The 12548-nt window shown below is 44.9% G+C and overlaps 6 non-coding genes across 6 annotated transcripts; 1 reads left to right on the top strand and 5 right to left on the bottom strand.

Annotated features, from left to right (window-relative positions):
• Positions 1-1441: 1441 nt before the first annotated feature.
• trnan-guu (transfer RNA asparagine (anticodon GUU)) lies at positions 1442-1515 on the bottom strand. The gene has a single exon. It is a non-coding gene; the product is annotated as a tRNA-Asn (tRNA).
• Positions 1516-1854: 339 nt separating this feature from the next.
• On the top strand, positions 1855-1928 carry trnan-guu (transfer RNA asparagine (anticodon GUU)). The gene has a single exon. It is a non-coding gene; the product is annotated as a tRNA-Asn (tRNA).
• Positions 1929-2224: 296 nt separating this feature from the next.
• On the bottom strand, positions 2225-2297 carry trnak-cuu (transfer RNA lysine (anticodon CUU)). The gene has a single exon. It is a non-coding gene; the product is annotated as a tRNA-Lys (tRNA).
• Positions 2298-2733: 436 nt separating this feature from the next.
• Positions 2734-2806, bottom strand: trnam-cau (transfer RNA methionine (anticodon CAU)). The gene has a single exon. It is a non-coding gene; the product is annotated as a tRNA-Met (tRNA).
• Positions 2807-5483: 2677 nt separating this feature from the next.
• trnak-uuu (transfer RNA lysine (anticodon UUU)) lies at positions 5484-5556 on the bottom strand. Its single transcript has one exon. It is a non-coding gene; the product is annotated as a tRNA-Lys (tRNA).
• Positions 5557-11526: 5970 nt separating this feature from the next.
• On the bottom strand, positions 11527-11599 carry trnak-uuu (transfer RNA lysine (anticodon UUU)). Its single transcript has one exon. It is a non-coding gene; the product is annotated as a tRNA-Lys (tRNA).
• Between the last annotated feature and the right edge of the window lie 949 nt (positions 11600-12548).

The following is a 12548-nucleotide window of genomic DNA, read 5'->3' as shown; positions in this document are numbered from 1 at the left end:
ACGGGGATTTGTACATTGTCCTGACAATGCAGCATATCCTTCGTGTCGGACTAATTAAAGAAACAATTCTTAGTCCAGTTCGAGGTGAGTAATCGCTGTTCTTAAGTCCAGAAGGTACTTGGCCTATCCATAGGGGGTATTTGAGAAGATTCATGAGACCATAAACCTACTGGTAAAAATCACGTGGGGGTACAGTAACCGAAAAAGATTGAGAACCACTGATCTACCCTAGAGCTGGGCGATATGGCCAAAATCTCATATCCCGATATAGGTCATTTCATATCCCAATAACGATGCATATCATGATATAACACATTTTCTGTAAATTCAATGAATCAATATTTTATATAAAATAACCACATGTAAAGGCCTATTTCTTATTACATTTTGAATTATACTCACCAAATAAAAAGGTACTTACTCATATTTTATTTTATCCTTTTATTTAGAACAGTGGTGCGAATTTTAAATTAAGCATGTAACAAAATATAAAATATGAATGTATAAAATCGAAAAAGGTAAATGGAAAACACTTGAAATATAGTTGGAAACAAAATAAATATGGGCCTAAAATATATCCCCCCAAAAATGATTTTTTTGCATATTATTTTGGCATTGATACGTGTCACAAATCAATGTGCATTTGGTACCTTGGGTCGAGTGTTAGCACCAACTCACGAAACCCCCGTTTCTCTACCATGTAAATTGGGGCCATTTCTTTGCCGGTGTAAATTATAACCGCAACTGTTATCTCCTTCCATCTTCGTGAATCTTTGCCGTGGGCAAAAGCCTCTTGCAACGTCTGAGTCTGGAATTTGTTTTGGGCACTCGACTTTACTTTTTAGGGTCTCATCCGTAGTCTCTCCGTACTGTTTCAGTACATGATTCTTGCGTAGGTGGTGAAAAAAAAGGTTAGTGGTGTTTGAGCCTGTTGTCCGGACCGGCCTGCGGCATATTTGACAAAGGACGGTTTTCTGGTCTGTGTCAGACTTTTCATACCCAAACCACGTCCATGCGACCTTAGTAGCCCCTCTTTTAGGTATGATCTCCGTGCTCTGTGTCACGTTCACTCTCCACGTTCACTCTCCATGTTTGTTTGTGTTGCAAATTTCCTTCCACGCGGCCCAACCGCACGTGTGGAAAAACACAAAGCATCGTCCAATTGACGAAAAATATTACCGTAAAGAGTGTGATTTGCGACACAACAAAATAAACGATAGACGTTTTTCTATCGTTTCATATTATGCTCTATCGTCAGACGATTTATATCGTCATATCGCCCAGCCCTATGGATTAGTGCTATCCGGGATACTTGGGACGTCCCTACCCTAAACCCTTAACTAACCATAACCATTTAAAATGTCAACTTTAAAATGGGGTAGGGATGTCCCAAAGGTTCTGGGTTGCAAGGACCTAATTATCAGGGTGCAAAAAATAATTTCGTCCCTGGGTGGGCTCGAACCACCAACCTTTAGATTAACAGTCTAACGCGCTAGCCGATTGCGCCACAGAGACGGTTGAACCATGTATATGTGACCGTAACTAAGAATGTCACCCTCCCTGTGCTAGACCAATTCATCTTTGCATTCTGTCGGACTTGGGTTGCTTTTCAATGCTAAGAGACTTCTTCATTTGCTACACATGCACTGCTCTGAGAAGACCAGTAACACTCTTTGCATCACGGCAGCACCCATAGTAGGCTGAGCTAATGAGAGATCAGTGTCAACATCCTGAGACTACATGAAATACAAATCACCCCTTACCGGTGCTCTCTAAACTCTAATAAAATTCTGACAGTCACCCAATTCCAGACGATGCAGATTTTTAAAGTGTTTTAATCTGATACGTTTCACCGTCTCTGTGGCGCAATCGGCTAGCGCGTTAGACTGTTAATCTAAAGGTTGGTGGTTCGAGCCCACCCAGGGACGAAATCTTTTCGTTTTCTCTTTGAACATCTGGTTCTACAAATATAACGAAAACAGCAGTGACAACATGCTGGAGAGTCGTCAACGCTTTTGCAAACCTCTTTCCCTAAACACATATACTGGTACTTTATAATGCCATGACAGAACTAGTGCTGTTCCCTCTACCATAATCTCAGCGCCCAGAACAGAGACTGCCGGGAGACTAACGTCTGCCATAACTCCTGTGAAAAGTACTCATACAAAAATTCCAAAATTCCAAGTACACTTCCTCTCCGCTGCTGTCCCTACAAAAACAATTGCGCCCAACGTGGGGCTCGAACCCACGACCCTGAGATTAAGAGTCTCATGCTCTACCGACTGAGCTAGCCGGGCACTGATGACCACAGCATTCCTCAGAGCCTAAAACGTATCGCAATATCAGTGACTCCTACTTCAGTAATAAAAGAAGTGCATGGATGGAGACTGGCCACAAATAAGAGAGGTCTAGTTGGGACAAAAGACAGGACAACATAACACGGGATCCCAGCACAAAAGGTTGGTGGCACCTTAAATGGCTCGGCTCGTGGTAATGGCTGGAGCGGAATCGGTGGAATGGTATCAAATACATCAAACACATGGTTTCCACGTGTTTGATGCCATTCCATTGGTCCGCCCTCAGTAGCCTCCACTGGATCCCAGTTTCAACTACCACTGTCAAACACAGAGGCACACACAAAGTGATGATTCTCCATAAACATTATTCAAAATAGAATATAGTAAATTGTATAAAAAAACACATTTCAACCGTAAAATTACAATAAAATATGTCTGCCCCGTGTGAGGCTCGAACTCACGACCTTCAGATTATGAGACTGACGCGCTGCCTACTGCGCCAACGAGGCCTGAAGACCCCTTGTAAATAACATGATTTCTAAAGACAAGTGCTTCGGTTCGTGCGGTACTGTTCACATAAATAAGTTAAGTTAAGTAAGTTAATAAGGTTGCTACAACACCATAAACATAACACTGTATGTTAGCCCTTCTAAAACGCCCTTCTAAAACGGACGTTCCACTCCCATTCAAGTAAAACTTGCAGTAGCCCCCAGTGGTAACAGAGAAGCACAGCAAGGATAGACCATAGAGAATGATAGAGGACTCATCATTCTATCTGTCCCACTGGGGCTGGGCAACTCCAGTCCTCGGGGGCCTAATTGGTGTCACACTTTTTCTCCATCCCTAGTAAACACAGCGGATTAATCAAATTGCATTCTAAACTGAAGATCATGATTAGGTGATTATTGGAGTCAGGTGTGTTAGCTGGGGCTGGGGCAAAACTGTGACACCGATGTCAATGGTTGTGTCAATTCAATCTGGTATCAGGACAAAATGTGATTCAGAGTCACCGAATATACTTTAAGTATTTTTATTAAACTCAAGTGATAAATGGTAAATGCAATTTTCGTATATACGGGTTCACTGTATCAACACACAGGGTAAAGCAGAGAACTGGCAGGATGTAAGTAAACAGCTGTTCTTATACTGTGATAGACGTAGTTCCAACCCGTCTGTTGGCCTATCACAATAGAGGCTGAGCGTGGTTTAAACTTGCTCAGCCTATCGCCGGCGCTCAGGCTGGTCCCAGCCTCTTGGCGCTCCTTGGTGTCCGGCGCTGTTGCTGTGTAGATTACGCTCCCACACCCTAGAGACTGAGGTCAGACAGTTCTGTAACATTGTTTGAGCTATTTGCACCTGCATAGAAAGCATACTGTTCTCGCTCAAGGTTAACCACAGCTTCTCAGCACACTTATCTGGGGCAAATGTTACTTCCAGCACACACCCAGACCAACAGTTGCTAATATTCAATCACATATGTTATAGTATTGGGTTATAGTGCAATAAACACAGATCCTCACACCAATCAGGCCCCAGAGGACTGGAATTGCACAATGCAGGGCAGCGCTGTTTATATCTGGGTTGCATCCGGTTTATACAGACCAAAATCGCATCATCACGTCATCCAAAAACATAGCAGACACTGGATGAATATAAAAGAGAGTTAATATCTTTGACTGAAAGTGACGGGGGAACAAAAACATTTGGCCTCAGCGACAATTATTTTAATAATTCAATGGATGATTTGTTCACAAAGGTGATGACTAAAGTGATTTTTCAAATCTGACCTCTCTATGTGGCCTTCTATGGAATTTGGCTTTCTAGGCCGGACGTCACTTAAACTGCAGTACTGACATAAAATAATTGGAGCAATAGAAACCCTTAGGCAGCGCCATTGCGGCCATCTCCATTTTGAAGTAGTCCATTTTCTTCTTCTACTGCTTCTATGAGCTGGTAAACAAACTAAAAAGGGTGCATACAGCCACCTGGAGTGTGCCATTTGAATAGGTATAAAGTTGAGGTTGGCGTTTTACTGCCACCTGCAGTTATGGAATGTTTGCTCACAAGTATAATTAATTGGATTATCCCTCCGAATTACCCAAATGGAATTATGTGATCCTTCCTTAACCCATAGGAAGCCCCGCCCAGTTGACTACTTCAAAATGGTGAAAGTCTCAATGGCACCACCCATGCTAAAACTGGCTTATGGGCACTAGAGTCCTCTACAATTCTCTATGGGATAGACAATGGCGGGTCAATACAATAGAAATTAATCGTGCAGTGGTGGGCCAGAAAACATATAAACCGCATGGTTTACCATTTATACTGCATTGAGGGAGAGTCGCTAATGCCGAACAGAACACAGCCTCGACTTCTCTCGCCAAGGCCAAACTGTCAATATGAGCAGAAAAAGAGACAGAATACTGTCTGCAATAAACCAAAAACATCTCTGAAAATACCAGAATGTGAGCCTAAATAAATATATGCCTACATATTTTACAGACCATCAATGTCCATTTTCATGAGACTCAGAACGAGTAACAGTTGGCCCATGCATTTTTTGGCCTGAACACATGGATTCCACGTGGACAGCTAAGAGACCCCTGAAGCGAAGGTTGATGTATCTGCACCATTTCAAAGAAACAAACATACTCCCCTACTTTTACAAAAACCCTTTTTTCTTACTACCAGGAGGTAGATATGTACAAGCCAGCTGTTCTGTTTTCCTGAATTCTAGTCTAGCCCTGCAACTCCTATAATGGCTTTTAATATCTTGGACACAAATAAAATACTACTACTATATTACTAGTAATGTATCGGTTTATTTTCCGTGTGTAATACCAGCTAGCTTAATAACAGCTTGTAGTCGAGCATAGCCGACTCCAATCCATAGGCCCAACACAAGGTTGGCGTTTTACTACTTGGCCAACTCCTACTACTTGCATATCGGACAAGCAACCCCTTTAAAAAACTTTGTTAGGCTACGGGATGCATTTCAAAGTATGCAACAAATGTATAGACTTTAGAGCAGCGGAAGAATTACATCATATTTTTGTCAGTCCACAAATCTCTTTTGCGCGCTTACCTGTTCAACCGACGTCACTCCTCTGAAAATTATACGACACAATTTAACTACTTTTATGAAGGGACACAGACTCTTAAACACCCCTGGAGAGAAAATTGTATCGCCCGAACAGGGACTTGAACCCTGGACCCTCAGATTAAAAGTCTGATGCTCTACCGACTGAGCTATCCGGGCTCTGCTCTATACACGGGGAACTGTTATTATACATTATCAGTGCTAGAAACTATGGTCTGTATTTGTCATAACCTATCCAAACACTGGAATTAACTGCTCCTTTTAGCAGATGGGTGGGACTGGAGGACAGGAGTCAGTGTTGAGTGGGAGTGGCCTGTCACCTGGTGGTGTAGTCTTACCTGGTCTGGCTGGTCAGTTACATCTTGTTTTTGTAGCCACCTTTTGCCTTGACAACTTTGCGCACTCTTGCCATTCTCTCGACCAGCTTCATGATGTAGTCACCTGGAAATATATCCTTTGGTCTGATAAATCCAAATTTTAGATTTTTGGTTCCAACCACGGTGTCTTTGTGAGACGCAGAGTAGGTGAATGGATTATCTCTGATCGTGTGATTCCCACTGTGAAGCACGGTGGAGGAGGAGGTGTGATGGTGTGAGGATGCTTTATTTAGAATTCAAGGCACACTTAACCAGCTGGCTACCACAGCATTATGCAGCGATACGTCATCCCATCTGGTTGCTGAGTAAATTATCCTAACCCGCTACAAAAAGTGAAATCTGAAGTTAATTTGACAAAAGCTTGAAGCCTTCTAGCCATGACCTAAAATAGACGTTCCACTCCCATTCAAGTAAAACCTGCAGTGAACCCCAGTGGCAACAGAGGGCGCACATCAAGAAAGGACAGAATGCATGGTCAGATGCAGATTTCAACCATGCAGTAGTGGGCCCCAAAACATGAAAACTGCATGGCTTTCCATTACCGCCTTGAGCGGGAGTTGCTAATGCCGTAGGCTACACAACCAGCCTGTGCTCGCCTTCTCTGTCCAAGGCCAATCTGTTAATATGATCAGCAAGATTCATATTAGAATAAGGTCTCTAGTAAAACAGAAAACTACTGGGGAAAAAACAGATTGTGAGCCTAAATAAAAATTGGCAAATATGCACAAGCCAGCTGTGCTGTTTATCCCCTGCATTCAAGACTGAGTCCTTGTCTAGGCCTGCAACTCAGTTCATTAATTAATTTCTTGTACATAAAAAAAATGATTGGCTACTATATTATTAGTGATGTATAAGCTTATTATCCGTGTGTAATAGCAGATCGATAACCGTTTGTAGCCGAGCATAGCCAACTCCGATTCATAGTCCATAGTATGAATCTTGCTGATCTTTTCTTCAACGACATCCGGTTTGGAGCGAGCGGTCGCATTTGCATTCGCTCTGCAGGTAGTATAACTTTTCATTACATTTCATTATAGTACAACGGATTAATTTGTCCAACCTTAGCAATTTCTTCTTAACTAGCTACATAGCCGTCTGTGTATCAAAGATAATTGCGTAATTATCGTATTTCGTCGTCTATCGTATCTGCCCAGCAGCTAGCAAACGTCCACCGTCTACCGAATAGTAGTATAACTTTTCATTACATTTCATTATAGTACAACGGTCTGATTTTCATTACAGTACAACGGTTTGATTTGTTTGATCTTAGCTAGCTACATAGCCGTCTTTGTATCAAACATAATTGCGTAGTTATTGAGGTTCGCTAGCCAGCTATTTTCGCCCTAACGTAACGCAACGTAGCCAACACTGCTAGCTAGCCAGCTTGCCACCGAATAGCAGCATTGTAGAAACGAGTGCATTACAACGGAACGACTTGATTAGTGTAGTGTTAGCTGGCTACACAGTTGTCTTTGCTATCTTTGATTTGTTTGATCTTAGCTAGCTACTTAGCTGGCTACATAGCCGTCTTTGTATCAAAGATAATTGTGTAGTTATCGAGGTTCGCTGAGGTTCGCTAGCCAGGTATTCTCGTCCTAACGTAACGTAAGGTAGTCAACCCTGCTAGCTAGCCAGCTAGCCACCGATTAGCAGCACTGTAGAAACGATTACATTACAACGGAACGACTTGATTTGTGTAGTGTTAGCTAGCTACATAGTTTTCTTTGCTAGCTTTGTATCTAAGATAATTGTGTAGCTTTGAGTAATTATCGGTTAGCTAGCCAGCTATTTTCGCCTGCCGCGCTGCCGTCCTCCTACCTAGCCAACACTGCTAGCTAACACTGCTAGCTAGCCAACTTCTACCGAATAGCAGCACTGTAGAAACTTACATTACAACGGAACGACTTGATTAGCGTAGTGTTAGCTAGTTGTCTTTGCTGTCCTGGTATCCATGATAATTGTGTAGTTTAGAGAAATTTAGAGAAATTGTCGAGGTCACCTAGCCAGCTTCACTTTCAACAACGCAGCTACTGCTAGCCAGGCTACTTCACCAGCCAGCAGTACTATATCATTTTAGTCAATAAGATCTTTTATTTTATTTATTTTTTGCAACGTAAGCTTAACTTTCTGAACATTCGAGACGTCTAGCCCACTTGTCATTCTAATCTCCTTTGCTTTAGCGTAGCCTCTTCTGTAGCCTGTCAACTATGTGTCTGTCTATCCCTGTTCTCTCCTCTCTGCACAGACCATACAAACGCTTCACACCGCGTGGCCGCGCCCACCCTAACCTGGTGGTCCCAGCCCACCCTAACCTGGTGGTCCCAGCCCGCACGACCCACGTGGAGTTCCAGGTCTCCGGTAGCCTCTGGAACTGCCGATCCGCGGCCAACAAGGCAGAGCTCATCTCAGCCTATGCGTCCCTCCAGTCCCTCGACTTCTTGGCACTGACGGAAACATGGCTCACCACAGATAACACTGCTACTCCTACTGCTCTCTCTTCGTCTGCCCACGTGTTCTCGCACACCCCGAGAGCTTCTGGTCAGCGGGGTGGTGGCACCGGGATCCTCATCTCTCCCAAGTGGTCATTCTCTCTTTCTCCCCTTACCCATCTGTCTATCGCCTCCTTTGAATTCCATGCTGTCACAGTTACCAGCCCTTTCAAGCTTAACATCCTTATCATTTATCGCCCTCCAGGTTCCCTTGGAGAGTTCATCAATGAGCTTGATGCCTTGATAAGCTCCTTTCCTGAGGACGGCTCACCTCTCACAGTTCTGGGTGACTTTAACCTCCCCATGTCTACCTTTGACTCATTCCTCTCTGCCTCCTTCTTTCCACTCCTCTCCTCTTTTGACCTCACCCTCTCACCTTCCCCCCCTACTCACAAGGCAGGCAATACGCTTGACCTCATCTTTACTAGATGCTGTTCTTCCACTAACCTCATTGCAACTCCCCTCCAAGTCTCCGACCACTACCTTGTATCCTTTTCCCTCTCGCTCTCATCCAACACTTCCCACACTGCCCCTACTCGGATGGTATCGCGCCGTCCCAACCTTCGCTCTCTCTCCCCCGCTACTCTCTCCTCTTCCATCCTATCATCTCTTCCCTCTGCCCAAACCTTCTCCAACCTATCTCCTGATTCTGCCTCCTCAACCCTCCTCTCCTCCCTTTCTGCATCCTTTGACTCTCTATGTCCCCTATCCTCCAGGCCGGCTCGGTCCTCCCCTCCCGCTCCGTGGCTCGACGACTCATTGCGAGCTCACAGAACAGGGCTCCGGGCAGCCGAGCGGAAATGGAGGAAAACTCGCCTCCCTGCGGACCTGGCATCCTTTCACTCCCTCCTCTCTACATTTTCCTCTTCTGTCTCTGCTGCTAAAGCCACTTTCTACCACTCTAAATTCCAAGCATCTGCCTCTAACCCTAGGAAGCTCTTTGCCACCTTCTCCTCCCTCCTGAATCCTCCTCCCCCTCCCCCCCCCCCTCCTCCCTCTCTGCAGACGACTTCGTCAACCATTTTGAAAAGAAGGTCGACGACATCCGATCCTCCTTTGCTAAGTCAAACGACACCGCTGGTTCTGCTCACACTGCCCTACCCTGTGCTTTGACCTCTTTCTCCCCTCTCTCTCCAGATGAAATCTCGCGTCTTGTGACGGCCGGCCGCCCAACAACCTGCCCGCTTGACCCTATCCCCTCCTCTCTTCTCCAGACCATTTCCGGAGACCTTCTCCCTTACCTCACCTCGCTCATCAACTCATCCCTGACCGCTGGCTACGTCCCTTCCGTCTTCAAGAGAGCGAGAGTTGCACCCCTTCTGAAAAAACCTACACTCGATCCCTCCGATGTCAACAACTACAGACCAGTATCCCTTCTTTCTTTTCTCTCCAAAACTCTTGAACGTGCCGTCCTTGGCCAGCTCTCCTGCTATCTCTCTCAGAATGACCTTCTTGATCCAAATCAGTCAGGTTTCAAGACTAGTCACTCAACTGAGACTGCTCTTCTCTGTATCACGGAGGCGCTCCGCACTGCTAAAGCTAACTCTCTCTCCTCTGCTCTCATCCTTCTAGACCTATCGGCTGCCTTCGATACTGTGAACCATCAGATCCTCCTCTCCACCCTCTCCGAGTTGGGCATCTCCGGCGCGGCCCACGCTTGGATTGCGTCCTACCTGACAGGTCGCTCCTACCAGGTGGCGTGGCGAGAATCTGTCTCCGCACCACGTGCTCTCACCACTGGTGTCCCCCAGGGCTCTGTTCTAGGCCCTCTCCTATTCTCGCTATACACCAAGTCACTTGGCTCTGTCATAACCTCACATGGTCTCTCCTATCATTGCTATGCAGACGACACACAATTAATCTTCTCCTTTCCCCCTTCTGATGACCAGGTGGCGAATCGCATCTCTGCATGTCTGGCAGACATATCAGTGTGGATGACGGATCACCACCTCAAGCTGAACCTCGGCAAGACGGAGCTGCTCTTCCTCCCGGGGAAGGACTGCCCGTTCCATGATCTCGCCATCACGGTTGACAACTCCATTGTGTCCTCCTCCCAGAGCGCTAAGAACCTTGGCGTGATCCTGGACAACACCCTGTCGTTCTCAACTAACATCAAGGCGGTGGCCCGTTCCTGTAGGTTCATGCTCTACAACATCCGCAGAGTACGACCCTGCCTCACACAGGAAGCGGCGCAGGTCCTAATCCAGGCACTTGTCATCTCCCGTCTGGATTACTGCAACTCGCTGTTGGCTGGGCTCCCTGCCTGTGCCATCAAACCCCTACAACTCATCCAGAACGCCGCAGCCCGTCTGGTGTTCAACCTTCCCAAGTTCTCTCACGTCACCCCGCTCCTCCGCTCTCTCCACTGGCTTCCAGTTGAAGCTCGCATCCGCTACAAGACCATGGTGCTTGCCTACGGAGCTGTGAGGGGAACGGCACCTCAGTACCTTCAGGCTCTGATCAGGCCCTACACCCAAACAAGGGCACTGCGTTCATCCACCTCTGGCCTGCTCGCCTCCCTACCACTGAGGAAGTACAGTTCCCGCTCAGCCCAGTCAAAACTGTTCGCTGCTCTGGCACCCCAATGGTGGAACAAACTCCCTCACGACGCCAGGACAGCGGAGTCAATCACCACCTTCCGGAGACACCTGAAACCCCACCTCTTCAAGGAATACCTAGGATAGGATAAAGCAATCCTTCTGCCCCCCCCCCCCTTAAAAGATTTAGATGCACTATTGTAAAGTGGCTGTTCCACTGGATGTCATTAGGTGAATGCACCAATTTGTAAGTCGCTCTGGATAAGAGCGTCTGCTAAATGACTTAAATGTAATGTAAATGTAAATGTCCCAACACGAGGTCAGCCATTAGCCTACTGTCGTTCATCTGACAAGAAACACCTTAAAACTCCCTTGGTACGGGATGTACTTCAAATTTAAAGTAAAGTAATTTAAAAGTATTTAACAAAAAATGTATAAACTTTAGAGCCGAGGACGAATTACATCTTGTTTTTTTTCAGTGCACACATCTCCTTTGCAAGCTATCCTGTTCAACAGAGGTCACTCTTCTCTGAAAATTGTACGGCACGTGATTTGCATAATTCAATCAACTATTATGATTGGTTATACGATTCTAACACCCCTGGAAAGAAAATTTTGTCGCCCAAACAGGGACTTTTGAAAATTGTACGGCACGTGATTTGCGTAATTGAACCACCTATTAAGATTGGTTATACGATTCTAACACCCCTGGAGAGAAAATGGCATCGCCCGAACAGGAACTTGAACCCTGGACCCTCAGATTAAAAGTCTGATGCTCTACCGACTGAGCTATCCGGGCTCTTGTAAGCAGAACTTCCACTATATATCATAACCAACGATAGAAACTCTCAGAAATTATAAAGGACACAAACACTGGAACTGTCTGCTCCTTTTAGCACTTGATGAACACTGATTTGTGGGACAGGAAAGGAGTCGTTGTTGGGTGGGAGTAGCCTGCCACCTGGTGGTTTAGTCCTGACTGGTCAGTTGTTTTGTGGGATCCTTGTGAATAAGGGAAAGTTGTTGACGATAGATTAACCGGTAAACACTATATCGATATCAGACTTTTATTATGATTGCTAAATACTGTTCAATTTAAACACTTGCACCCCAATCCCACCTTCCCCAAAACCCTTGTAAATATTGGACTATAAATTGTGCCTTCCTGTATTAGGGTGGTTTGGGGTTAAACGCCCGCTCCTGTAATTCTCACACAAACCACTTTATGTCTCCCAAAAGTGTTCGACACTTTCCCTGAATGCCACTAGTCTTGCTCAACTAAAAATGCCATCTGTCTCATTAAACTTTTAAGTCACTAAACAAAAACGGTTTTGAGGTGCATTGATCAAATATTTTGTAATTTAGAAAAAGTTATGTACCTTTTCATATATACCAGTAGGGGAGCCTAAATAGAAATAATCCACTTGATTAGAGATAATCTTTTTTATCTGTTTATTTTATTTTAAGTGAGTATGTTTGGGGCAAAATGCCCCCAAGACAATCGATGCAAGTCAATGGTACCTACTGTATATATTAGCATTTACCAAATAATTTCCAAATCATCTATAAGTAACTTCTTTGAGTTACACAATCAATTTTGAGATATTTTAGGATTACTTGGACAGGAAGGGGGAAAATAAAAAGATGGGCCGTGCATAAAAAACCTGATCATAAAATAAGTTTCCATCCAATTTGGTGATAGATTTTCATGTGAATATTCTAAAATACGCATAAAAACAATATGCACA

Source organism: Salvelinus fontinalis, chromosome 41, assembly GCF_029448725.1.
Source record: "Salvelinus fontinalis isolate EN_2023a chromosome 41, ASM2944872v1, whole genome shotgun sequence".
NCBI classification, from domain to species: domain Eukaryota; kingdom Metazoa; phylum Chordata; class Actinopteri; order Salmoniformes; family Salmonidae; genus Salvelinus; species Salvelinus fontinalis.
Note: the sequence above shows the minus strand (reverse complement) of the source record. Positions and strands in the feature narration are given on the sequence as shown.